The sequence below is a fragment of the Talpa occidentalis genome, unplaced genomic scaffold (genome assembly GCF_014898055.3).
Source record: "Talpa occidentalis isolate TD23 unplaced genomic scaffold, MPIMG_talOcc4v2.1 talOcc4.10, whole genome shotgun sequence".
Taxonomy (NCBI): Eukaryota; Metazoa; Chordata; class Mammalia; order Eulipotyphla; family Talpidae; genus Talpa; species Talpa occidentalis.
Window position 1 is genome coordinate 4,621,734 of NW_023600993.1, and position 25,019 is coordinate 4,646,752.

General features: G+C 50.9%; 1 protein-coding gene across 1 annotated transcript in view; it reads right to left on the reverse strand.

The window, feature by feature from the left end:
- The window catches only part of SRGAP3 (SLIT-ROBO Rho GTPase activating protein 3), a 161,277-nt gene that overhangs the window by 133,267 nt on the left and 2,991 nt on the right, over window positions 1-25,019 (reverse strand).

The window sequence follows — 25,019 nt, forward strand, 5'->3', positions numbered from 1 at the left end:
TCCCCAGCTTTTCAGCTGACATTCAGGGGTCCACTTAGAGCGGCTTTTCCTGATCCCTTATCAGAAACGCCCCACCAACCCCCCATCCATTCTCTATTCCGTTTCTGTTTTATTTTCTTTACAATGGTTACCAGTATCTGAGTTTATCTTGTTTTTTCGCTAACTATGTCGCTGTTAGTCTCCCTGCCTTCCATCAGCCCCCTGTACACGCAGCAGAATATAAACCCACTTCCCACTCTACCTCTGATATCTAGAACAGCAGAAGCTTAATGACTATTTATGAAAATACTGCAATCATCATCATCACAAGGCCCCTAGCCATTTACAAAATACACTGACAGCCATTGCCTCTCTTAACCTTAAAACGGCCCCTTAGCGCGGGTAGCCCAACCTTAGTTTACAGATGAGGAAACAGGGATAGAGTGGACAAGATGCTTGCCCGAGCCCCACAGCTGGGAAGACGCTTAATTTACAGTCAGATCCAGGTTTTCTCCCTCCCAGTCCTGAGTTCTTCCCTCCGCGTACTGTTAACACCCAACAGTGCCTCCCACTCACTGAGCGAGAACTTTCCAGCCCTGGGTGAGAAAGAGAGCGGTGGCTGGCGGGGTTGAGGTAAGCCCCAAGACAAAAGAAATTATCGAGCTAGGAAACCACTTTGAAATCGTCAAAACAATTCCGTGAGGGGAGCTCTGGAATCCAGACGAGAGGGAGAGGCTGCGCGGTGCCAGGGTCACGTCTCCCCTTCGTCCCTGCACGTGGGATTCCCTGATTCCGAGGGCGGGAGCTTGGGCGTGGGGCGCGTGGGGAGGGAGCTATGACTAATGGGGAAAATTCATTGTAGGAAACTAACCGCACGCTACAGGGGGATCGGGTTTCTCACCCTTCAGACCAGAAAGTTAAGGGCAGAACGCGGGAGGCAGCTTACAGCCTCTTCTCAGTCCTGGGTCAGAGGAAATGAGAGCGAAAGGTCTCTGGGAGGCGAAAGCAAAGCAGCCTTGGGCGAGGGAGCTGGGAGAGCGGGCGGGAAGCTTCCTGGACCTGCGTCTCTGGTCTGCACGGCCCGTGTGTTACCCTACAACACATTCCAGACGTGAACTAACCTGCAGCGAGCACACCTAGGGAGCAAGCTCGGGGTCAGCGCCCCATCCTGGCCTCCCGCTCAGATTTCACCTTTTCCAACCAAACAAAGGTAAGTAGCCAGGCTGGCTCCTCTCTCTCCAGGCCCCGACAGGGGAGGTTCTTCCTCAGTCTCTCTCAAATCTAAGTCCCTCCCCCTTCAAACCCAGGAGACAGCGAGCTGAAAAACCTTCAAAACCTTCATTCGAAAGACCAGGCCCAGATGGGAAGAGATTTTCTCAAGGTGCCCCAATGACTGGGTAGTAAAATTGGAGCCTGGACGCAGCTGTCCTGCCCCCAGGGCTTGCTCCCTGTGGAGCACAAAGTTCCTTCCCTGCTCAATACTCAGAGGGCTCGGACACAGGATATCAGCCCTCTGAGCCATCCCTGGAGCCTTCTCTTTCCCAAACTGCACCCACTTACTGCCTCAGACCTTTTCAAACATCAGCCGTGCCTTCCCCTGGGGGCAGGACCAACTCCCCAAGGGGAAGGCAAACTTGCAGGGCTGTGTCACAGGAATGGGAGGATGGCCAGCATCTAGTGGGCTGGGGTCCGGGGAGCAAATCCCTGCAGTGCAAAGAGCCGCCCACCTGGAAGGCCCCCTGGGTGCCCCCACCTGCCATGTCCCCGTGGCTTCTCTGAATCCTCCACGCTCCTGCCATCCTCCCCAAACTGGAAGTCCAGAGCAGAAGCCCTGACCTACACCTGCGGGCCAGGCCGCTCAGCAGCACCCCAGTCAGTCTTCAAACAGCCTGAGGAAAGGGGCGCAGCTGGTCTAATTCAACAAGCAATGAAACTGCGGCGCTCGGGGCCAGGCCGCCTGCTGAAAACGACCAGGCTGGCCCTCCTTAGAGTATCCCAAATCCCAGATCCATCCTCCTTGAAGGGAACCCCAGACCCAAGGCCTCAGTGACAACAATGGCAGCTGGACATAAATGGCCACGGGGCACACCCGGCCCAGTCCTGGGCCTCGCTGCCCTGGGTTGGACACGGAGCACATCGTCCAGGCCCTCTCGGGGCACCTGCCGAGCCCTGAGCTCAGAGAGGCTGCAAGACCAGCTCTCAGTCCAGTAAAATCCCCACCAACCAAAAAATGGGGGACAACCAAGATTAGAAAGGGTAGCAGAGGGAAAACACTATGATTGTTTAAGAAGTTCACACACACACACACACACACACACACACACACGCACAAGCACATCACTTAGAAGAAAGGGGTGGTCTTTCACTCGGGTAGTTTTGCATCGGCCATGCTTTATTTTCATTGCTGCAGACTGGACGTCACTTCAGGAACGTGAAGTGCTGGTGGCCCAGCGGCCTCAGGGCCGACAACCTCTTGGGGACAGAATAAAACTGGTGACTTTTGGCGTCACTGTGCTGGTGGCAGGCCCCGGTCTTGTTGAGGCCAAACCCAGAGTCGCAGCGGCAGGGGGGGGCACAGAAGGGACAACAAGCTGCAAAGGCAGAGAGGAGAAAATGGGGCGGGCTCCCGGCCTCAGCCCCAGTCCGTGCCCCCACGCCTGGGTGCACCAGGGGTCTAGAAGAGCTGTTATGGTGGAGGAGGGGGAGAGGCCCCTGACCAGGCTGGCAGTCCCGACCCCTGTCCCCCCACAGACGTGGGAGACGCCAACAGCACCACGAAGCCGCACGAGCAGATGGGGCGGCCCTGTTGGCCTCGCTGGCTCCCACCGCGCAGCGCACTTCTGCAAGACGGAGCTCAGCTTGGCCCCCGTATTCAGAGGCATCTTAATAATCTGGAAGGCTCTCAGTGGCCTGCAGGTTCAGATTGGTCCCCCTCTCTCTGGGAAGGTTTCCCAGAGAACGCCGCTTTGGGAGAGACCCCAGCCTGCCCTCCAGCTTGGCTCCATCAACCTTAGGAGCGAAGTCGAAGGAAGACGTGGCAACCAGGTGACTCTTAAATTGTCGACACGCCGAAGGGGGCAGGAAAGAGGGCAGGGGTGCACAGCCCCTGAAGCCTAATGGGCCGAAACATGAGAGCACTTAGTGGAGAAAACAAACGCCCTGCACTTCCGGCACCACTGCCCACCCGGGCGCGTGCGGACAGGACGCTGTTCGTGCCAACCCTCAGCATCCCTTGCACACGGCCCACTAGCAGCCACGGCGTGCGTCCCAGTGGGCACCCCAGCTATACCTGACCCCCATTTCTGGTCTTAGCAGCACACAAAAGCGACCTTCAAACAATGCCACTGTTGCCAGGAGTCCACCATCCCGGACTTCTGGGTTGCTCTAAAGGACACCGGGGGCTTGCTGCCCTCTCCCAGGAGCACCCTCAAGCAAACCTTTCCGACAACGGGGTCGCCTGGTTTCCAACATGGTCAGTGCCTCGCTCACTCTGAGAGGTTCCCACTGGCTGCAGGGTCCTGCTTGAGGGCAAGCTCTGGCGCCTCGTGGGGCGCATATTTGTTGCCGAAAGCCCTTCCTGGGGATGTCAGCCCACACGAGCCTTTCCCGTTTGTCTCGTTTTGCGCTCAAGGTCTTCACAGCAAAGGGAGCCCCTTATTTACACCACTCTCTTCTCCACTGTCTCATGAAACAATTTAGCGCCTCTGACATTCTCCTCGCTCTATGTATTTGTTTTAGTTTCAACTAGTTGATAAATGTCAGTGGATAAAAATATTCTACTTACACTGCACCTGCTTAGCAGCCAGCCAGGGCAGGGCTGAAGGCCCGTCCGTGGAAAGCATCTTCCCCACAACAGCGGGAGAAGGCGCTGGCTCCCAGCGTACTAACAGCTCCTCACTAGCCAAACTGGCGATTTGGGGGCCACCCGGGCTGGGCCGATAAGAGTCCCCCCACCCAGCAATACGGGGGTGGGCAGGGAAAGAGAGAGAGCACCAGCAGGAGACCATGTTTCCATGCGTTCCCCTCCAACTGCAACATGAAGGTGGGCAACCACCGTCTACCTGTGCTATAGACGCATCCAGCAACAGCCGGCTTGCTGAGAAGGAAAACGGAAGCAGAAGTGGAGATAACACAAGTGAGAGAAAGCACGCCAGCTGACATCCAGGGCAAGCCGGGGCTCCCTAGCCCCCGAGTGCGGGTCCAGGCCATCCTGGGGTGGACTGCGCTCGCCCTGCAGCTGTACCATAAGCTGTTTTCACCACCCCCTTAGCAGGCTCCTGCTGCTTGCAGAAACCGCACTTAAACCACTTCTGGTTAAAGTGAGGGCACCTGTTCGGTGCTTAGTAAATTCTTGCCCGTTGATTGAATATTCTTGACTCCTCGCCACAGCCTCCGTTCACACAGCTCTAGGGAGCCCCTCCGCCTTGGCCCTCAGGTGTCCTGAACTAAAGAGCGCTAACCGGATGACCTGCCAGTTGGCCATAGTCACGCTTAATGGCTCAAATCCTGCAGCCACACTCAGAAAGCTCGCCCCTCAGCCCCCACGCCCATCTCCCCACAGGCACAGCAGGTGGGGTGCCCTTCCAGGTCCTCCACACCTCCCAAAAAACCAACAATGAAAAATAAACAGAATTTATAGTCACGCGTGTGGGTGACACCTCTGTGAGCACAGCGAGCAGTCACAAGCCCTGAGCAAGGCATTCGGCCCCTGAGCCATGCCCAACACTGCCGCTGGTGCCCGCTGCTCCAGGGCTGGGACTCTGGCCTTCTCAGCGTTTCCCAAAGACGGTACCGCGGGAAGCCTGCTCTAGGGCAGGGGTTGGCAAGCTACAGCCCATAGCCTATTTTTGCCAATACTGTGTCCTGGGGCCCAACCACGCCCTTCCATGCCCTTGCCAATCTCTGCTTTTGCAGTGGACAGCACAGCTGAGCTGTTGTGTTGGAGACATACAGCCCCCCAAGCCTCAGGTGCTTACTCTGGCCCTTCACAGGGAAAGTTTAAGCAGCTAGAAGGTGTCGGCGGAGCGCCAGGTAGATGGGCCCAGGAGTTAAGTGGCGTTCTCCTCTGCAGCACTCACTGGAGCCTTCGCTGCGTGGACTCTAAGGAGGAGACGCACCAGGTGTGTGCTGGAGCACAGACAGGGGCCTTCTTTCTGCAGGTATCTCCAGGGACTCGTGCTCCATGTTCCAAAGTCTAGGAGTCCCTCAGCTGTAAAATGGCGGTAACAGCAACCGCCTCGTCGTGGGGCTGGTGGGGAGCTAATGCACCCATGATGTGAGTGGGTGTGCAAACCACAGGCGAAGGAGGGTTGAACGGAAAGACGTTTGCTCTCCATTTTCCACCAGCCACTCTGAGGACAGACACAAACAGCTTCCGAGAACCTGTTGATGCTGAAGAACCGAGGCAACCTTCGTGAGAAAGAACACGCCTGTGAGCTTGCTGGGAAGAGGGGCCGGGAGATTTGATTCGCTTCCATTAAAGAAAATCAATTCATCTTGATGCTGGATGGAAGACGCGCACGTCTCCTCTTGAATCCTGATTAGCTCCCGCTCTGCACGGGGTGAGCTGGCCTCAGTGGATTGTTTCTTCATGCAAAGTCATTTCACGAGCCACGGGGTTCTGAAGGGGACAGATGATCCCACAGAGGAAATCTGACTCCCCACAACAGATGACTCTTCACGATCCATGCACACATGCTCCATGGACTTAGCCCCTCACCATAACCCGGCACCAACCGGATCTTGTCACCCAGGGCTCCCGAGGCCCAGTCCAAGGAACAGCGCAGGGAGACCCAAGCGCCGCAGATGGGGGAGTGGATCAGGCGGGAAAGGTCAAGACCCCCGACTAGCAAGCAGCAGTGACATGTGGCCATATCAAGGCCATTTACAAATGCGATGTTGCCATTTCCTTACCAGCAACAAGAAGTGGGGAGTGTGGCGAAGGGGGTACAGGGAAGGGAGGTGGACGTATGCAAACACCATCCACTCACCACCTGCCGTCCTCACCGTCCCCCGGGCAGCTCCGATGCTGCCTCCCCCACCACCACCACACAGCCCCCAGCCTCCTCCAGATGCCGCATCATGGCAGGGAGTCCCTGCCGCTCCCTAGAGAGAACCCCGTCCCGGAGTTCCCACAAATACCACTTCTGTCTGCGGAAGAAAGGCCCTAAGTAATTGTGGTTCTTAAAAAAGAAAAACAAAACACTTCACTTTCCCCTTGTGAAAGGTAAAGGGAAATCATACTCGAGGGCTGACTCATAAGCGGACACACGGAGGCCACTGCGGAGGGGATGCAAAGCTGCCTCCAACGACCGCGGCGTCGAAGGTGAAAGGACTCCAAGCAGAAGGAAGGTGCCGACGTGATAGCCGACGTGATACAGCCAAGGTCCGGGAAGGGCTGATGTGCCAGGCATTGCTGGAGGGGGTCCCTGGGGGACAATCTGAGACAGAGCAGACTGACAGGCCGAAGTAGGGTGAGGTTCTAGCAAATTCTCTCTAGGATCAGGGAGGCCAACCAACAGGACTCCAGGTGGGCCTCAGTCCCCTCCACGCAGGGCAGCCTCGCACAGTGAGCTGACACTAGATGATTCCTTGCTCCTGGGGAAGTTCTACGTTTCTACCACCAAATACCACAGCTTCACAAGTAAACTCATTTCTTCTCACAGGCCTGAGCCATTGACAGAGTACTGGGGTGGGCCCCCCTGGTGGCGCAGGAGCGGTTGAGTGCTGGGCTGCGAGGCTTCCCTAGTCTCTGCAGCTCCAGTTCCGTTCCCCGGCTGCCGGCGAGGGTCCCACAAAAAAATTAAAATAAAAAACAGAGGGTGCTGGGGCTGGTACAAGGGGCCTCTGGAGAGGACAGTGATTCATGTGAAGCTCAGGGTCTCCACGCAGAAGCAGCCCAGCGTGGGACACCACAGCCTCCACCACCTCCGTGAAATCTGGTCTCTCTCGGCCCCACCCCCACCCCATCTTCTGAGGGCAGGATTGTCCGCCAGGTCCCCCACCCGGGGAGGAACCGGGAATATGTGCAAGTGTCTGCAGGGCGGCGCGTGGAGAGGATCTACTGTCCGGCTGGGCCCAAAGCAGACGCGCAGTGGGCAGGGACAGGACGCAGAGCGGTCACGACGCCGGCAGCCTTGGAGAGTCACAAGGACAGCAGCGGTGTTTGCTGGGATGCAGCCAGGGGCATCCCAGGCTGCGGGTGAGTGGACCACCGTGGCTCTGCTCACCCCTGCTTTCCCTCGGAGATGCCCACCGCAGGCGCGTGAGCGGGCAGGGCAGTGCAGTCCTGCTCCCTCAGGTCGTCTCTGACAGCTCAGGGCATCTGAGGTGCCCTCCTGCCACCATCACCTGAAGGGGTGGTCCCGCTTCGAGAAAATGAGAGCCGCCTCTGCCCCGTAGGGTGGACACACCGCGGTCAGCCCTGGGAGGAAACCTCCCACCCGAGGCTCCCGGCAAGCTCTGCAGTCTGAGTCCACGCTGGGGGGACACCTAGAGCCTGTCTTCCCTGTCTCGGTCCCGAGGGTTCTCAAGGCGCTATTTCTCCATGAGGTGTCCCACCGGGCCTGCCACCTGGAAAGTGAAGTTCAGGTTTACCACAAAGGCTGTATTTTCAGTCAGACCATCCCAAGCAAGACAGTCCCTCCGAAGTTGGAGAAAATTAACCAGACACTTTCACACAATGAGCACAAGGCTCAATGAAGTTTTGATTTAAAAGAACACTCGCGTAGGGCCTCCCCGGTGGCGCAGCGGTTGAGCGCTGGGTTGCGAAGCTGCCCGCAGCCTCTGCAGCGCCGGTTCGATCCCCGGCTGCTCCCCGGCCACCGGAGGAGGGTCCCGCATGGCGCGCAGACCTCTCCTGCCGCCCGCTGCTCCCCTCAGCAGTGTCCTTTGGTCCTTCTGCCTGCTCTGCTCCCCACTCTGGCTCTGGTGAATCCTCTCACCCTCCCGCGCTTCTGACTGTACCCAGTGCATGTATAAACAAATAAATACATCTTTAAAAAAAAAAGAACACTCGCTTATATGCCAGGGGTAGCTGACTCCAGGCGAGGGGCAGGGGGAAGCGGGGGAAGCAGTGGCCAGTGCGAGCTCAAGTCTGGTCCAAAAGGCAAAGGGCGCTCGGCTCCGGGCAGCTGGCTCTGCCACACAGGAAAGCAGGGCCGGGGCTGCCAGGTTCCGAGATTTTATGAAGGTGCTGGAAATCCAGATTTTATGTGAAATCTCCTCATTTTTATATTTTGGCATTTAATGTGCATTTTTATTTTTTTTTTTTCTTTTTTTTTTTTTTTTTTTATAAATTTTATTGTTATATTCCCCATACAATTGCCGCCCCCCATTCTGACCCCAATCCCTCCCCTCCCGCCCCCGCCCCCCTAAAAGTGTCTCTGGTTCATAGTTTTTTGTTGATTTTGATTTTCACTTTCTTATAGTTTTTCATTTTCCTGGTCCATTATTTAAGTTTTCTAGATTCCTGCTATGAGTGAGACCATCCGGTATTTTTCTTTTTCTTTTTGGCTTATTTCGCTGAGCATGATCCCTTCCAGCGCCATCCATGTTGCAGCAAATTGCATGTGTTTATCTTTTTTGAATGCTGAGTAATATTCCATGGTATATATGTACCACATCTTCTTGATCCAGTCATCTATTTTTGGGCATTTGGGTTGTTTCCAAAGCTTAGCTATTGTAAACAGTGCTGCTATAAACATAGGGGTGCAGGTGTTCTTTGGAATTGATGTTTCTGTGTCCTTTGGGTATATACCTAGGAGTGGAATTGCTGGGTCATATGGAAGCTCTATGTTTAGTAGGTCCAGAAATCTCCACACAGCTTTCCACAGTGGTTGGACCAGTTTGCACTCCCACCAACAGTGCAGAAGAGTTCCTTTTTCTCCACACCCTCGCCAACATTTGTTGTTGCTAGTTTTTTTAATATGTGCCATTCTCACTGGTGTAAGATGGTATCTCATGGTAGTTTTGATTTGCATTTCCCTGATGACAAGTGATGTTGAACATTTTTTCATATGCCTGTTGGCCATTTGCATTTCCTCTTCAGAGAAGTTTCTTTTTAGCTCTTCTGCCCATTTTTTGACTGGATTATTTTCTTTGTTGTTGTTGAGTCTCATCAGCTCTTTGCAGATTTTTGTGATCAGTCCTTTATCATTAGTGTTGGGTGCAAAAATGTTCTCCCAGTTGGTGGGGTTTCTCTTTGTTTTTGTTATTGTCTCTTTTGCTGTGCAAAAGCTCTTTAATTTGATATAGTCCCAGCTGTTTATCTTTGCCTTCACTATCACTGCTTTGGGTGATGTGTCTGTAAAGATGTCTTTGATGTGCAAATCACGTAGTGTTTCGCCTATATTTCCTTCTATATATTTTATGGTTTCAGGTCTTATGTCTAGTTCTTTAATCCATTTTGAGTTGATTTTTGTGTATGGTGTGAGGTGGTGGTCAAGCTTCATTCTTTTGCATGTAGCGACCCAGTTTTCCCAGCACCATTTATTGAACAAACTTTCTTTGCTCCAATGCATAGTCTTTGCTCCTTTGTCAAAGATTAGTTGACCATAAATCTGTGGGTTTATTTCTGGATTTTCTATTCGATTCCATTGGTCTGTATGTCTGTTCTTGTTCCAATACCATGCAGTTTTGATGATTATGGCTTTGTAGTATAGTTTGAAGTCTGGGAGTCTGATGCCTCCATTCCCTTCTTTTTTTTTCAGGAGAGCTTTGGCTATTCGGGGTTTTTTGTGATTCCATATGAATTTCATCAATAATTTTTCTATTTCTTTGAAGAATGACATTGAAATTTTGATTGGAATAGCATTGAATCTGTATATTGCTTTTGGAAGGATGGCCATTTTAATAATGTTTATTCTTCCAATCCATGAGCAGGGGATGTCTCTCCATTTCTTTGTGTCTTCTTCTATTTCTTTTAACAGTGTTTTATAGTTTTCTTTGTATAGGTCCTTTACCTCTTTTGTTAGATTTATTCCCAAATATATAATGTGCATTTTTAAAAGACACAGCACAGGCCAAATCAAACACATGTGAGGGCTGGGTTTGGCCCATGTGCTGTCAGTTCGCAAGCTCTGCCTCAGAGATCGGCTTCAACATATTACCAGTCATGTGCCAAACAGATCCTTTCCTGACCCAGACATCCTGACCCCAGGGGTCAGCGATGGGGCTGCAGGTGAGAAGCGCTTCAGGGATGAGGTAGGGCCAGTGACATCTGCGTCCAGATCATGAGGTAAGAAACGGAAGCTTCCCTGTCTGTGTTGACAGTGTGAGATCAAAATGGCTGCCCCAACCCATCGTGTGCTCAACGTGTCCTGCTTCCCTCTCTCAAAAAGCCACCTCTCACTGTGTTATGGAAATTATCCTCTTCCTGGGCTGCAGGGTCGACAGCGACCCTTTATGTCACCTTGAACAAATGTCACTCTGAAGCCTAAACCTGCACTCTGCTGGTCTTTTCTTGGGGGTGGGAAGGGCCACCCGGCCTCCAACACCAACGACGGCTGGGAGGTCGAGGTTTGCTGAGGCTGCCTCCCTGTCTCTCAAGGCAGTGCTGGGAAGGCCCTTCAGACACTGGACTTCTCTGCAAGCAGCCCGAAATCAGATTAGGTTTTTTGGCAGCTCCTTCCTCTGACTCACCCCAAATTCATTGTCAGCGAGAAGCTGAGGTCTTTTTCACAAGAGCTGCTGCTAAGCACATCTCTCCCTGTCTGGACTCGGCCAGCTGGGATTTTAGACATAACGGCAAGACTCCAAGCGCCTTTCCTTCTTCAATTTCAGCCCACCTACCTGGGGCAGCGCGGTGGTCATCCCTGTGCTCGTCCATTCACGGGCACAAAGCTTTGTTCGTTTCCTGGCCTCTTTTTAAGAGGACCGGACCCTACCTCTGCCCTATGGGTGGCTGAAGCGCGGGGCTCTGCCCTTAATGGATAACACAGATGGCACTGGGGCCAGCGCCAGTAACTGTGGCCTGCTGTCTGCCTTCTCCAAAGTCCCGTGGCTGGAAATATACTTATGGCGGTTTGAATGGGGTTGGTTCATTCCCCAGATCAAACACCTCAGATATTGACCAGAGCTAAGCAGACAACAAAACTGAGTGAAGCCCTGGAGCAAGGTGGCACCCAAGTCCCAGAGGCAGCGGAGGAGGGCACGGCCTTGCCTCTAAGAACCAGGGCCCAGTGTTTTGCAAGAAATGCCAGAAATCTGGTCTTTCATACGAACCCTCCTGATTTTTTTTTTTTTTAAACTCCCTTGATTTTTAAATGTTGGAAACGAATTCACTTTTGTAAACGCTCCTAAGGCCAAACAAAACACACTCGTGGGTCCAAGTCTGCCTGCAAGCTGCCGGCTCTGCTGGAGATGTTCTAGATTTCACTCTTGAGTCAAATCGAGCCCTCCAAATCTGGGCAAGAGTAGTATCGGAGAGCAACCATTGAATGCTGTCCACGTCCCAGATGCTGAGCTGAATGCTGGCATGGATTGTCCCCCTGAATCTGCACAGCTCCATGAACTACTCATTTTAAGGAGGAGAAAACAGGCATAGGGGAGAGAGGACTTGCCCAAGGTCAAGCAACTCGTGACGGATGAAGCTGGATTTCAGAGTCCAGTGCAGAGTTCTTGGACCACGCTATGTGGGAGAATCGCTGCTAGCTAATTGTGCTAATTGTGCGTTGGTGTTAACACTGTCGCCTTACGCTGAGGTCTTTAACGACGCCAAGTGTGTGGTGGAGTCGATATAGGCTGAGCAAGGCCACATCACTGGGGCCTGCATGGCCTGCAGCAGCTGAGGCGCCCTCTTCCCCATACCTCCCAGTTCCCCTCAAGGAGGGTCAAAGGAAACATAATAGCACTTCTCCTCAGGGAGAGTGTCTCGCCTCTGACTCCAACCTCAAACCCATCCTTGAGGAGAATGAAGGACTCACGGGAAATAAAGCCAGGGAGTCTCTACTGTGAAATCTGAAAGGTTGGTGATGTGTTTGCATCACAGACCTTGAATCACTGTCTCACTGTCATGAGATTCTCATTGCACAACGCTATCGGCTGAGCATAATTTCAGACAGAAGGTAGAGTATAGCTTCTTGACCTTATCCAGAAAGGTTAGCAAAGCCAACTGCCTACAGAAACCAAGAAGCTTTGGCAAGGGACAAGAGCAGGGGTATGGGATAAGAGGGTGTGGGGACCCAAGAGCTGCTAGCCCAGGATGCACTAGAGTCTCAAGCCTCGGTTAACAATGGCGGCTGCTACCCAGGCTGGCTGATGGGCGACTATGAGGGAGCGGGGACTGTTGCAGCCAGACTGTCCGGTTTGCTTCTAAGAATCAGAAATACCAATTTTTATGTGAAGTTGCCCAGTTTTGTTTTGCATCTCAATAAATGGATCACTGTCCTGAAGACTGAACACCTCTCACTTAGTGATCAGAACTGGTCTGGAAAAAAATAAGCTGAATTTTCTCATTTAGCCTTGAGCTGTTTTAAACATCTGAAGAAGGAGGGGGGCATCAAAAAGGCAATCTTAAATCCTTGGAGGCTAAACTACCCAGGTCCAGGTGGTACAGCAGGTACACCAGGGAGCAGGCCGAGGACACAGGCTGGATGCCACAGGTGCCCCACTGACTCCTTCTGCGAGGGGAGGAAGCCACCACCTGCCTCTCAGAACTTGGTCATTGAGCTCCTGGGGGCATCAGAAATGTCACCAAGGATGGAGAGGGAAGGGAATGTTGACCTCTTATGAGTTGAAGGCCAAATCAATCCACTCCTCCCAAGTCAGGGTCACAATTAAGGTGCTGGACATGTAGGCCCTGGCAGGCAAGGGGACATGGACCAAAGCTCCCAGAAGTTGTACTTCCGAGGAGACTGAAGGTCAAGTCGGGTGGGTCTAGACTTCTGCCTCTCTCTTCTCTTGCTGGTTGGTGAGGCCTGGTGGCATCTCAGAGAGCCAAGGTAGCTGCCTATGATGGTCCCTATGGGGAAGGAGTCAGAGGGTCGCGCTCCAGGCCATTTTTGGTTACGTTGGAGCAGACAGAGCCAAGACTCGAGCGTAGGCTGGAGGGGAGGCCTGCATGCCCAACGCATCTAGGCCAAAGCACGCTCTGTGCAGACGGGAGCTCAGGCTTCAGGATGGGAGTTCATTTCCCAGGCAGTGCCCCTCTCAGCCACTTCCCTCTGGCATGCCTTGGGAGAGCCCAAGAGTCGCCTGGACGAAGATGGGGTCAGGGTCTGTGTCTGGTGTTCTATCAAGCGCCGGTTGACTCTCACCCCACTCACATCGCTCTCTATTCATGGGAGGAATTCTTCTAAAGGCTCAGCATCCACAACAGCTTAGTTCTTTGAAGAGTAGGTGGTTTTCTCCTTCACTAATAACCTTCATGATTTTTGGAGTCAGTTCCTCGTCCCATTCTGTTACCGTCTGTTTCCTGGTTCCATTTGCCACAGGATGTGCTGTTTCTCTTCATGGCAACCCCCATCCACAGAGCATCTGCTCTGTCTGTTCTGGCCTGAAAGTGTTGCAGAAATGCCTGAGGCAGGTCTTACTGTCCCGGTTCCGTGGGAAGAAGCTAAGTCTTGGGGAGGTTAAACACCCCGCCCGGTACTAGTAAGCAGCAGGACTGGCGTCTGGGGGACCCCTAGGTAAGGACTGTTACTAGCAGAGCTCACATGTATTGCGTCCTTACTATGTGCCAGGCACGGTGATTTATCTCATTTAACCCCTAGAAAAGGCTTTAGAGAGGGACAACTATCATCCTTCTATAGGTGAGGAAACTAAAGCTCAAAAAGATGCAAAGACTTATCCAAAGTCACAATGCTGGGAAGTAGCAGAGCTGCATGCAGACCTCGGGCAGTTCAATACCACAGCCGTGTCCTGATTACTGAGCCCACCTTCCTGACTTCCTGCCACCCCCCAACTGAATGGGCATGCTCATACCCTCATTTAAATACTCAATTAAGGGGCCTCCCTGGTGACAGAGGGGTTAAGACACAGCACTATGAAGCTATCTGCAGCCACTGCAGCACGAGTTCGATCCCCAGCCAGGGAGCTACCCACATGGCACAGCAGACCTCTCCTGTCTCCCCGCTGCTCCCCTCAGCAGCATATTTCAGTAGATCCACCTGTTCTGCTCCCTACTCTGTCTCTGGTGAACCCTCTCAGCCCCCTGCATCTCTGGCCTGCACCACAGCTTTTGTATGCATAAATAAATAAATCTATTAAAAATACTCAATTAAAACATGGAAGAGGACAGAGCCTTTTGACAGGCCCCTAGCGACTTCCCCTGGGTTGACAGCGGTCCAGCCAGCAGTCCACACCTGTTGGGGTAATGTCTAACGGCTCAGTGACCTGTGCTGAGGGCAGTGGCGCAGGGGAGGAAGGAGACCCGCCAGTCCTGCAAAGCCCAGAAGACAAGGCTGAGGCTGGTCCCTGTCTCCTCACTGCAGGGGGGTGAGGGGATGTCCACCAGGGTTGTTTCTAGAATACTCCAGTCTCCCCCACCCCCATTCAGATGATAATTATCCAGGTCTTAGAGGTACAGAAGCCCCCATGTTGAGCCTCGCATAATCCTTCCAGTTTTCTCTAGAACTGGAAGTTTTCCCACTTCCAGAGGGAAATGAGGGACTTTGTGGTTTATTCCCCAAGGTCTGGGGTAGAGGCCAAAGAGGGCCTTTGTCTGAGAACTCCAGTAAGGCTTACTCCAGGGCTCTGACAAATACTCAGTGAAACTGGCAATCCGGGGCATTCCTGTTTCTTGGGAGACTTCTCTCCAGGGGTATCAGGATATGCCGCTTCACGATCTCTCTTCATTCATCTGACCTCCTTGGAAACAGCCGTCCGGCATTTGACAGTCATGAGGCTGGAGAGCTGTGGCCCTGCCTCTTGAGAAAACTGGGCAATTAAATTTTCCTAAATGAAGTTTTTTACTGTGTCCTAGTGATGACACTCCTGTTGTGGAATTGGATGGAATGTTTGTGGAAGGCAGTTGTTTCCTGGAGGAGCATCTTAATATTTTCCTCAGCCTAAATCTACCTGGACGTATTTTTCCATCCTGGATAGCTGTTCCAGAACTCGCTTAGAATGCCCCTCGTGTGGCAGGCACTCAGCACAAGAATTCAGGAATGAATAAAAGAAGGCCCCCTGCACTCAGTGAGCTCACAGGGAGACAGACACATAAACAGCCCCACAGTAATAGCCGCGTGTCCAGGGGAGGGGCCAGATAAAAATAGAAATAATGACCATTTCTACAGCACTCTGGAGCTCACTTGATCCTACACCACCTCATTTGGCCCACACGAAACTGCCCTTCAAGGTAGCTAACACCCTTGTGTTATAGATGAGGATGCTGACATGGAGAATGAAGACATCCTTGCTCGAAAGACAGGCCAGAGCTGGAAAATCAGGTCTTGTGATTCTAAATCCCAGGCCCTGGCCACAGCACCACGTGGCGCCTGACTTAAACCCAATAAACTAAATGGTTGGGCTTGGTTGTTCCACACATATTCATCTCTTAGAATTTTGAACAAGCAGAGAAAAATACCTTTCTCACTACCTGAGGGAATAATCCAGTAAAATATTATGTTTCATTTAGCAATCATTCTTAGAAGGCCAGATGAATCCACAAGAAGTTGAACATAAATTCTTCTTGGGGATGCCTTTCTTTCTTTCTTTTTCTTGCCTTTTTTTCTTTCTTTTGGCCCTTTTATAATTCAGATAATATCCGGGTAACCTTCAAAGCAGGAATATGTGTCAATAAATTCCTTATTTATTGCCAACTTTGAGGGATTTTTAACTAGAAAAGCAGTATGTGTTTGTTGTTTTAGAAATCAACCAAAATTGAAGAATATATAGGGGGAAAGTTTCCTTTCCACCGTTCCCTGTCATTTCCATCCTGTCCCACCCCTGAGCCGTACCCCAATCCTGGTCCCCCCGGTCAACATCATTACCGGTCACTAAGAACTATCACTCTTCTTAGTCACACCCAAATATATAAAGTCACACATTTTTAAATTTAAAAATAAGGAAGGATAAGACAACTCTTCAGGAGCTTGGGGGTTCACTTCACTCAGCACTAGTCTACTTGATCATTAAATATTCTTGTGCCTTCAAAAAAAAAAAAGATGCACAGTCAATTTGGTGACTTTACTACAGTCCAGGCCCAAAATGTTCAAGCTGATGACACCTGCAGCAGTTACAAACTGAAGGTTTCCAAATCTACTCCCAGAGGTTCTGATTCGGGTGGGACCCCGAATCTCAATTTGTTACCAGTGACTCTGATGTAGATGGCTCAGAAGCCACATGGGGGAAAAACAGTGCAGGAGGGTACTTACTGGAACCCTCCTTTCCAGCTGCCCAGACACAGCCCTGCCTCTGGCCAAGGCCTCCGGGTCCTGCCCCCAGCCCCTGTTTTTCCCAACCAGGTGTGCTCCCCTCAGGCTCACATCTGGGACTCTGAAAGATGGTGGTTGTGTTACTGCTGCAGCTAACACTTGCATTGTTTGATGAATGCCAAGCAGTCAGTGTGCTGGAAATTCACACATGCAAACGCACACACGTGCACACACGTACACACAGTGAGGTGACATTATCCCCACTTGTCAAATAAGAAGACCGGTCAGTGTTCAGAAAAGGGTAATCCAAGGTCATGCAGCCAAGACCCAGACCGGTCTGTGTGATTCCATCCTGGGCGTGGTCCCCACACATGGCTGCTTCCTTCCACGGCCAATTTCCATGTTCTTGTCTCACCTCCCTCCTGTGACTTCAGCACAATTCTATCCATCTAGGGAGAGTTTCAATCCTCTTCAGTAGATCCTTGGCTTTCGTTTCACCAAAAAGCACTTATCCCACAATCGTATTCACCATCTGGTCTTCGGCTATTATCAAATCCTTTCTGGAACCGCTTTTATCTTTCACATCTGGAGTTTTGTGTTTCTCTGAGAGGGCCTAATCTACCCAACTCCTTAAATATTTTGATGGCTTCTGACCCTTCTCTAAATGGAGAGATGGTTCCACTAGAGCCTAAATAGCTTGGGAGGTCATGTCATGAGAGGAGCCCTGGCAGCGTGACCCAGCTCACAGCTCAGTCTCACACCACAAAGTAACCAGCACTCTGCAGGCCCCCTGGAAATCCGCAGCAGCCTGTGATGACACTCAAAATTTTTGTGATTACAAGTCACAATTTGCCTTCCTCATAGACCTTCAAGGTCGCAGAGGGCAGAGAACATAGTAGAAACTCAGTAAATATGGGTTAAACTAAATCCAAGTGAACGGGGTCCACCACGCTCTCACATTTCTTTCCCACTATTCCCAACAGCATAACAATTCTGTGTTCCTGGCAGAGAGCAGCAGGGCCTCCACCATCGCTGGCGTGGAGTTTTGATGGCGATATTATGCCAAGCATGAGCTCTAGCAAGACAGAGACACTCAAGGCAGGACCGAAAGAAGGAGGGTCAGGCCAAGAATGAAGCCCCAGATTAGCTGAGAGTTAAAGGCCAAATAAACTCAAAGACCACAAATGGACAAAAGGTCAGGGGTAGAGATGGTCAAGGCAAGAGGCCAAGGAGTTATGAGTAACCAGGGAGTGACTGTTGCTCTGCCTCAGTCTCCCCAGATGATATATCTTTGGGGGATACCAAACATACTGTCTGGAAAGGTCGCTGATCAAATTAAAGACACTGTAATATAAAAAGCAAAATCCAGGCCAGCTCTGCTTGAGAATGTCCGCCTGAGCTAATCACTGGAGCGCTGCCGTGTTGTGCGGCCAGTTCTCATTCTTTAGTCCAGAGGAAATCAGAGAAATGACACCCACTCTCTTGCCCCCGGAGGTGGCTGAGCGCTTCCCTGGTGAGAGCCCTCGAGTGTCATCGCGCTCTCTGGCTCTTCAGGGCACTCTAAGCCACAGAAGGCCTCTCTGAGGCTCGTTCCCCTTGGGCAGAGTTTGAATCCTACCAGCTGAGAACCCTACCTGCCTCCACGAATCGGCCTTTCTGTTTGATAAATAGTTGGAAAACGCACTGACCTGTGTAAACTCTATTCTGAAAATACCCTCACCAGCCGTCAGAAGCAGAGGGAAGCAGGGGGTACCGTGGCAAGGAATAGACCAGCAATCAAGAATCCCGAAAGTACCCCAGGAGAGCGGGCTGGGGCGAGGAAGGACAGGCGAACCAGAAGCGAGGACCAGCAGGGAGAGGAGAAGGCCCTTTAATTTTTCACGCCAAAGGCAGGAACTGCCAGCCGAGCACCAATGGGGAGGTGAGCCTCAAGGGACAGGGAAGCGGGCAATCTTAGCTGACAGCATTTGTAACAGATGTGGGGGTAGGCAGGGGAAGTCCATTATGAGTGAGCTCAGTTCCCCCCAGTTTTACACAAATCATTGGGACAGAAGGGGCACCACCAGCCAATCACTGCAGTAGGATGGTTTCCACCCAACCCACCCCAGACCTGAAGGACTTTCAAGACACATGGGGGGATGTTTATTGACTGATGCTCTTACCTAACGAAATATGTTTGCTTTTAGGCCCTAATCTGTCTATTTCAAGTCCTAGGCCTATAGGATTATGATTAGTTGTCTACTAGCACTGTTTTTCTAACTTGTTATTAAAGATCTAGGACCCCATTTGTGTTCCAGGAAGATATAAGCCAGATCTGATAGAGAGGTGGGGAGTCAAGAAGGTAATATGCTGAGGCTTTATAGTTGTTATCTCAGATGGGGCTTCAAGGTCCTTTTTAAAATGCTTTTCAAAATTTTTCAAATAAAGACTATATATTGCATCCACAGTCAGCGAAAAACAGTTATAAAAAGTACAAAATTCTCAAATATCATCTTCAAGGTCAGAGGCTCATAGGATCCCATGGTCAGGATAGAACTTTACACTCCTCTTGTTTCCAGCAACATCTCCCACGTGAAGCTTCTCACCATTTCCCAAGAATCAGGCCCTTTCATGACCCGCCCCCCGACCCCTCCGCCCTTCCTTTGCATATGCTGTTCTCTATTCATGAAATGCCTCTTACCGCATGGAGAGCTTCTACTCATCCATCAAAACCCTGCTCAAAAGCCCTTTCTTCTGTAAGAACGTTTCCAGCCTTCCCTGGCAGAGCTGTCGCTTTCACGCAATCTCCACAGCGCCGTCCTGGTGCTTGCTACACTGAATTATAATTGATTCATCTATTTTGGTAACTTTCTTTCCTAGAAAACTTTGGGTCTATCAAGCGCAGCCACAGGGACCCTTCTGTGTCGGCATATCAGACACATACTAGGAACTCAGTGGACAGAAGATATTGGGTCCCTGCAGAATCCCTGCACATGGCCTCTGGTATCTCCACCTCACCCCCGCTGTGGCGCGCCCTTGGACACTCTGCACAGACACAATGGTCACTTCTCTGGATTCTTCCCCTGCCTGGGCTATCTCTCAGATAGGGCTAGGGAAAAGCCTGATCTGCTTCACTCTGTCCCTCCAAACCGCAATGTCTAGTACTGCTCGGTGCATGATTGAACACACGGCCAGGCACACGCATGTCACACACAGCCAGGCATATTGATTGGGGACAGCTGTGGTCAAATGGTCACTTAGATGAATGGTTGAATGCTCTGTCATTGGACAGGCGAAAACCCCATTTTCTAAGTGACCTCAAAATACCACATGGACGTCAGCTGAGCTGGATACATGTTTGTTTTACCCCTTCCCTCTTCAAACTGCCCTCTGAGAAAGGTAGAAAAATGAGAACTGGGCAAAAGGCAAAAAGAGAAGAAACTTGAATAATCCACAAAATGGGGTCGCTGGCATTTTCCAGAATGTAATCTCAGGACCAGTCTTATGAGACCTTCCATGAAAAAGCACCACAAAATCCAGTATGTTTGAGGACAACTGATGACCCCTTCTTGGCAATTCACACTTAGCACATGCAGGGCTTCCAGAAGCCCTGTGGGAAACAAAGTTATTTAGCTCAGTTTATGCTACAACTTCCAAAACCTATTGGACTGCAGGAGAATTTTCCCCACCCAGTGTCTCTTTACATCCAATTTCATGCATTACACCACAGGGAACATTACCCCAAACATAAATTGGCCTGATCATTAAACAAATTAAGAGGAGAGAGCCAAAATCCCACTCCTAGTGGGCAGGATATTTATTAAACACCAACAAGCCATCAGCAGAGTCAGTTACAACTGAAATGAAGTTGGGGACACTTTCTGGGTCCACTATCAAGCCGGAGGGTCTGAAGCTCGGCACCTTCATAAATGCCCACCCCTCACCCTTGAGCCTCACCCCTCCTGATCCTTGACCCACTGCAGATGTGCCTCCTCCAGTGACCCCAGGCACCCCAGGAGCCACCCCAGGAGCCACTGCGGCCAGCCTGGCCCTCCCACCAGAGCAGGTCAGCACCTATTTTCCCCGACGACCGAGGCACCGTGGGCAACAGCACTGAACCCGCAGGCAGAGCTTGCACCTTCGGGGAAACACAGCCTCCCTGTGTCAGCCAGAGCCCTTCGCTAAGCAGCAGCTTTCACATCGGACCCAAAAAGCCGAAACAGAGATGTGGCCGCTCTCCTGTCCCTGGGCTTGCAGGCTGCTGGAGGACTGGGCTGGCTGGGAGGAGGCGAAGGCGGAAGCCCACCAAGTCTGTAGGGGTGTTTCCACTAGCCCCTTTCCCAGAGATGACTGCCTGGGCGGGAGGGAGCGGGTCCACGCAGCCAGGGGCATCAAGTGGGAACTGGAGAGCCTGGGTTAGAAGGCTCTCAAAGACCTGGTCTGATGGGCCCCCATGGAAGGAGCATGAGGCCTTCAGTGGCCTCGGTGTGCATCCTGCTCTCCTGCACACCCCCGAGTCGGGAGGACTCTGAGCTCCACGCAGGCTCTGCCACCGTCCTCCATACAATCAGATGCAGCTCATTTTTATTTCTCTGAACTTCAGCTTTTAATCTACAAAAGGGGAATACTGACGATCTCACTGAATTATTGGGATCACAGAACGGGACACTGTCTATATGCAGGAGACCTCGAAGCTAAATATAAAGCAATTGCCTCCCGTTGCTAAATAAAGCTGTGTAACCTGAATCATGGCTTGTAAGAGCCACTGACCAGATGTATGAATGAGTGACAGAGGTTTCTGGAAAGGAAAGGACACCCCTAACATATAAACTCTGGTGGTAAAAACTCCAGAAGTGGCCATTATCAACCTCCAGATGCACCGATTTCCACAGGTAGGGAGTGTGGAGCCCCAGACCACGCCCTCACATGCCTGTGGCAGACAGCAGCGCCCAACACCCCCTGCCGCCGCCAAACCTCCACTAGGAAGCATCTCCCCTGTCAAGGACAAACAAGGAAATCCAGCAAACCTGGAAATATTTCTTTTTCAAGGAAAAAAAAATAAAAGCCTGCTTTCAATGAAACAGAAAGTGGGTGACTGTCCTCCAAATTCATGTGTTATAAGTAGGAGGAGGGCCTTTGGGGGTGACTAGTGGAGTGTGAACATGGAACCTCCAGACAGGGTTGGTGCCCTTAGAAGACGGGCCTCCAGAGCTCGCTCCACTCCCCAAGGGCAGGCCCCAAGAACACACGGGCAGAGAGGCCTGGTGAAGAGCCTAATCTGCCTGCACCTTCATCTTTGACTTCCAGCCTCTAGACCTGTCGTCTAACCCCGCCCTCCCCACCCCACCCCACCCCACCCCACACCCCCAGGTCTACAGTATTTTCTTATAGCAGCCCAAACGGACCAAGAAAAAGGTCACTGAAAATAACTCGAGTTCTGAGAGTAAAGCCTTGTATGAGTGACCTCTTGGCCTGGCTAATCGTGTGCCGAGCACATTGGGGCAACAAAGATGACCGCAGTCTCTGCCTTCAAGAGTGCATGGCCGAAGGACTAAACACAAAACTGTAATAAGGGGTAATAAGGCTCAGAACAGCGGCAGGTGTGAGGACACACCCACCCCGCCCAGGAGTCGGGAAGGTGTCCGGGAGAAGGACCCATCGAGCAGGACATGAAGAGTGGCCAGGGATGGCCAGACCAAAAAAGGCAAGAGGGACATTTTAAGAAGGACAGACACAAACGGGGAATGGTTTGGAGGTAGAAAGGGTGTGGACAAGAGATTGGGGGAGGCGGTGGGAAGAGCGCATTTATTAGAGGAAAAAAATGACTGACTGAAGTTCATAAAACAGGAAATTGGCCAGGGCCTCATCACTACATTTTATGGACTTCAACTTGTAACCCGAGGTTAAGAACTCGTGGGCCATGAGCTAAAGCAGTTCGTACTGGTGACATAGTATTTTCAAGTGATTTCAGATACCATTTTTAAATTGGGGGATTTTCTTCATGATCTGGACTGTCAACACAGTCTTAGATAGGACACCAAAAGCAATGAGAAAAAAATATAACTTCATAAAAATAAAAAACAGTTGTGCTTTAACAGACACCATTAAAAAAGGAAAAGACAGTCCGCAGAATGGGAGAAAAGTATTTGGAAACCATGAATCTGATAAGAGACTTGGATCTAAAATATGCACCGAACTCTTATGGCTCCAAAATGAAAAGATATCCAAGGTTTTTGTTTGTTTTTAAATTAATAAAAACAAAATTTGAACTGAAAAATAAAAATCGGGAATATTTTAAGGTCCAGATTTCTTTGAAACTTCAAGAACTGACCAGTCTGGGTTCATATTCCTGATGCAATGACAGGCTGGCACAGGGCAGCGCCTGACTTTGCTAGGTAATCCCATTAGAGCCTCAGTCCCCACTGTTCCCCACTGCTGCCCACACTGAATCCCCTTAAAGACACCGAGGGTTCCTAACAAGATCCTCCAAGCACTCTACGCAATCTCTTTAAGACTGAACTCATTCTGGCACTCAATTGGAAGTTTTATGTTTTGGTTTTTTATTTCCTCCACTGATTTTATCACCATATTCCAAGAAAGCTCTTAGAAAGCAAAGAATGTCCCATATACTCTGTGTCTCACACAACACCTAGCACAAGACTAAGATTTTTTTTTTTTAAAGATTTATTTTTATTTATTTATATAAGCACTGGGTACAGTCAGAAGCGCGGGAGGGTGAGAGAATTCACCAGAGCCAGAGCAGGGAGCAGAGCAGGCAGAAGGACCGAAGGACACTGCTGAGGAGAGCAGCGGGCGGCAGGAGAGTCTGCGCGCCATGCAGGACCCTCCTCTGGTGGCCAGGGAGCAGCTGGGGATCGAACCAGTGCTGCAGAGGCTGCGGGCAGCTTCGCAACCCAGCGCTCAACTGCACAAGACTAAGATTAAGAAGATACTCATCGTTTATGAAATGGATACATAAATGAATGACTAAATAAGTGTCTCCAATATCTGCTTTTCTTCCCCCAAGTTTTGGATTTTTGCTATTAAAAACATGGCCTAAAACAAATATGAATGTGTAATATAAAATGAACCACTGCAGTCAATCACTGCATTTTTCTTTCAATTTTCTATGAGTTTAAAATGGAAGTAAGGACTCTGAACAAATGCGGAACAGACCATCACCTCTGACAGCAAGAAGAATTAGAGCCCAGGATGCTGCTGGTCAGATCACCAGATACTCTCAGTGATCTTAGAGGGGATCATGAGAAACTGGACAAGAGCCCACAGCTGGAGATGGGCAAATGTTGCTCTGATGTTCACAAGGAGAAGGAAGTTACAGCTTGCCAGTTCCAGATTAGAGAATGTCAAGTCACTCTCGGGCAAGTTTCTTGACACTTACAGGCAACCAGGTCAGGAAGCAAGGTCCATCTGGAGTCAGCACAGGTGTCAGTAAGAACAAGTCATACTGAGCTCATTTCATTTTCCGCTCTCTGACAAGAATTCTATCCAGTGTATTGGAGAACTACAGCAGATATATATGGTGCAATGGCGGGAAGAGGGGTGGTGGGCAATAGAAAGGGTTAATTCAACCCTCGGGCTATATCATTAGACGGTAGTTGTTTTCTTTGACTACATCTAGAGTTTAGAACCTAGCATCACGATCAAAGAAGGCTACTGATAACGCAATCTTTTGGAGGTCCATTTGGCAAGTTCTCTTTCAAAGCACAAAACTCTCATCTAGATTTCTGGCATCTGTTGAAAATTTGGTGAATCTGAATGGGTCTACATCCCTAAGGAACAACTGGTTGAACATAAAGTAGAACTGTCCACAATCACCACCACTCCTTCGTATATTGTCCTCACTGAGTTGGTGGGCCAACTGGCACATACCACCTCACATGGCCAACTTCACTCATTCATTCTATCTGCCAAGCACCCAAAGCCACTGGAGTTTACAAGCCAGGAAGCAGCAGATCCAAAGGAGAGGGAAGGTGATGAGCAGTAGGAAGCATCTTATCTGAGCAAACGAGAATAATCACAGGCCCAGGGGCCAAGATCAGAGTCTCCCAACAGCCATGGGAAGAAGTATCTGTCTTGTTCCATGAAGAACCAATAGGTGGGGAAAGACATATCTCCCCAACTTAAAAACCACTTACAATGGCAGAGCCATCCAAAGACAACATATGTGGGCTTGGGGTAGTGAGTCCCCAGCACTGGAAAGGCACGAGCATATGGCACACACCTGTGAGGCAGGTGTGTACCCAAAGAGATTCAGGTATCTGATGAGGCAAGAAAGGGCCTGACTCAGATTTTTTTTACAATATGAAAAAAAGCTGTTTGTAAACCTACTCCTTTGTTAGGTCAATAAATTCTTGAAAAAGAGATCAAAGAGCGTAAGTAAACAAAGAACTCAGCATTGTTTTAAAAATCAAAAGTTCCCTCAGAACAGTCACAGAAGATGGGAGCGGCCTAGAGAGGTGGAGCGTTTGCACCCAGTTGGCCACGTGATACCGAGGGAGCCAGGTAATGGGCATCGGGCCTCATTTTTGGCCAGCGGTCAATCGTTCTTTAGAGGCGAGCAACAAAGGCAAGGGGACGAAAGTAGGAGGGTAGACAATAGAAGGCCATCTAGAGGCAGCCGGTCCCCGCCGCACACAGCCATCTGCTTCTGCCATCAATCCTGCAAGGGGCGGCTTCCACAAACAACGCGGGGGACGCCGGCCCCACGGAGACCGCCTGGCCTGT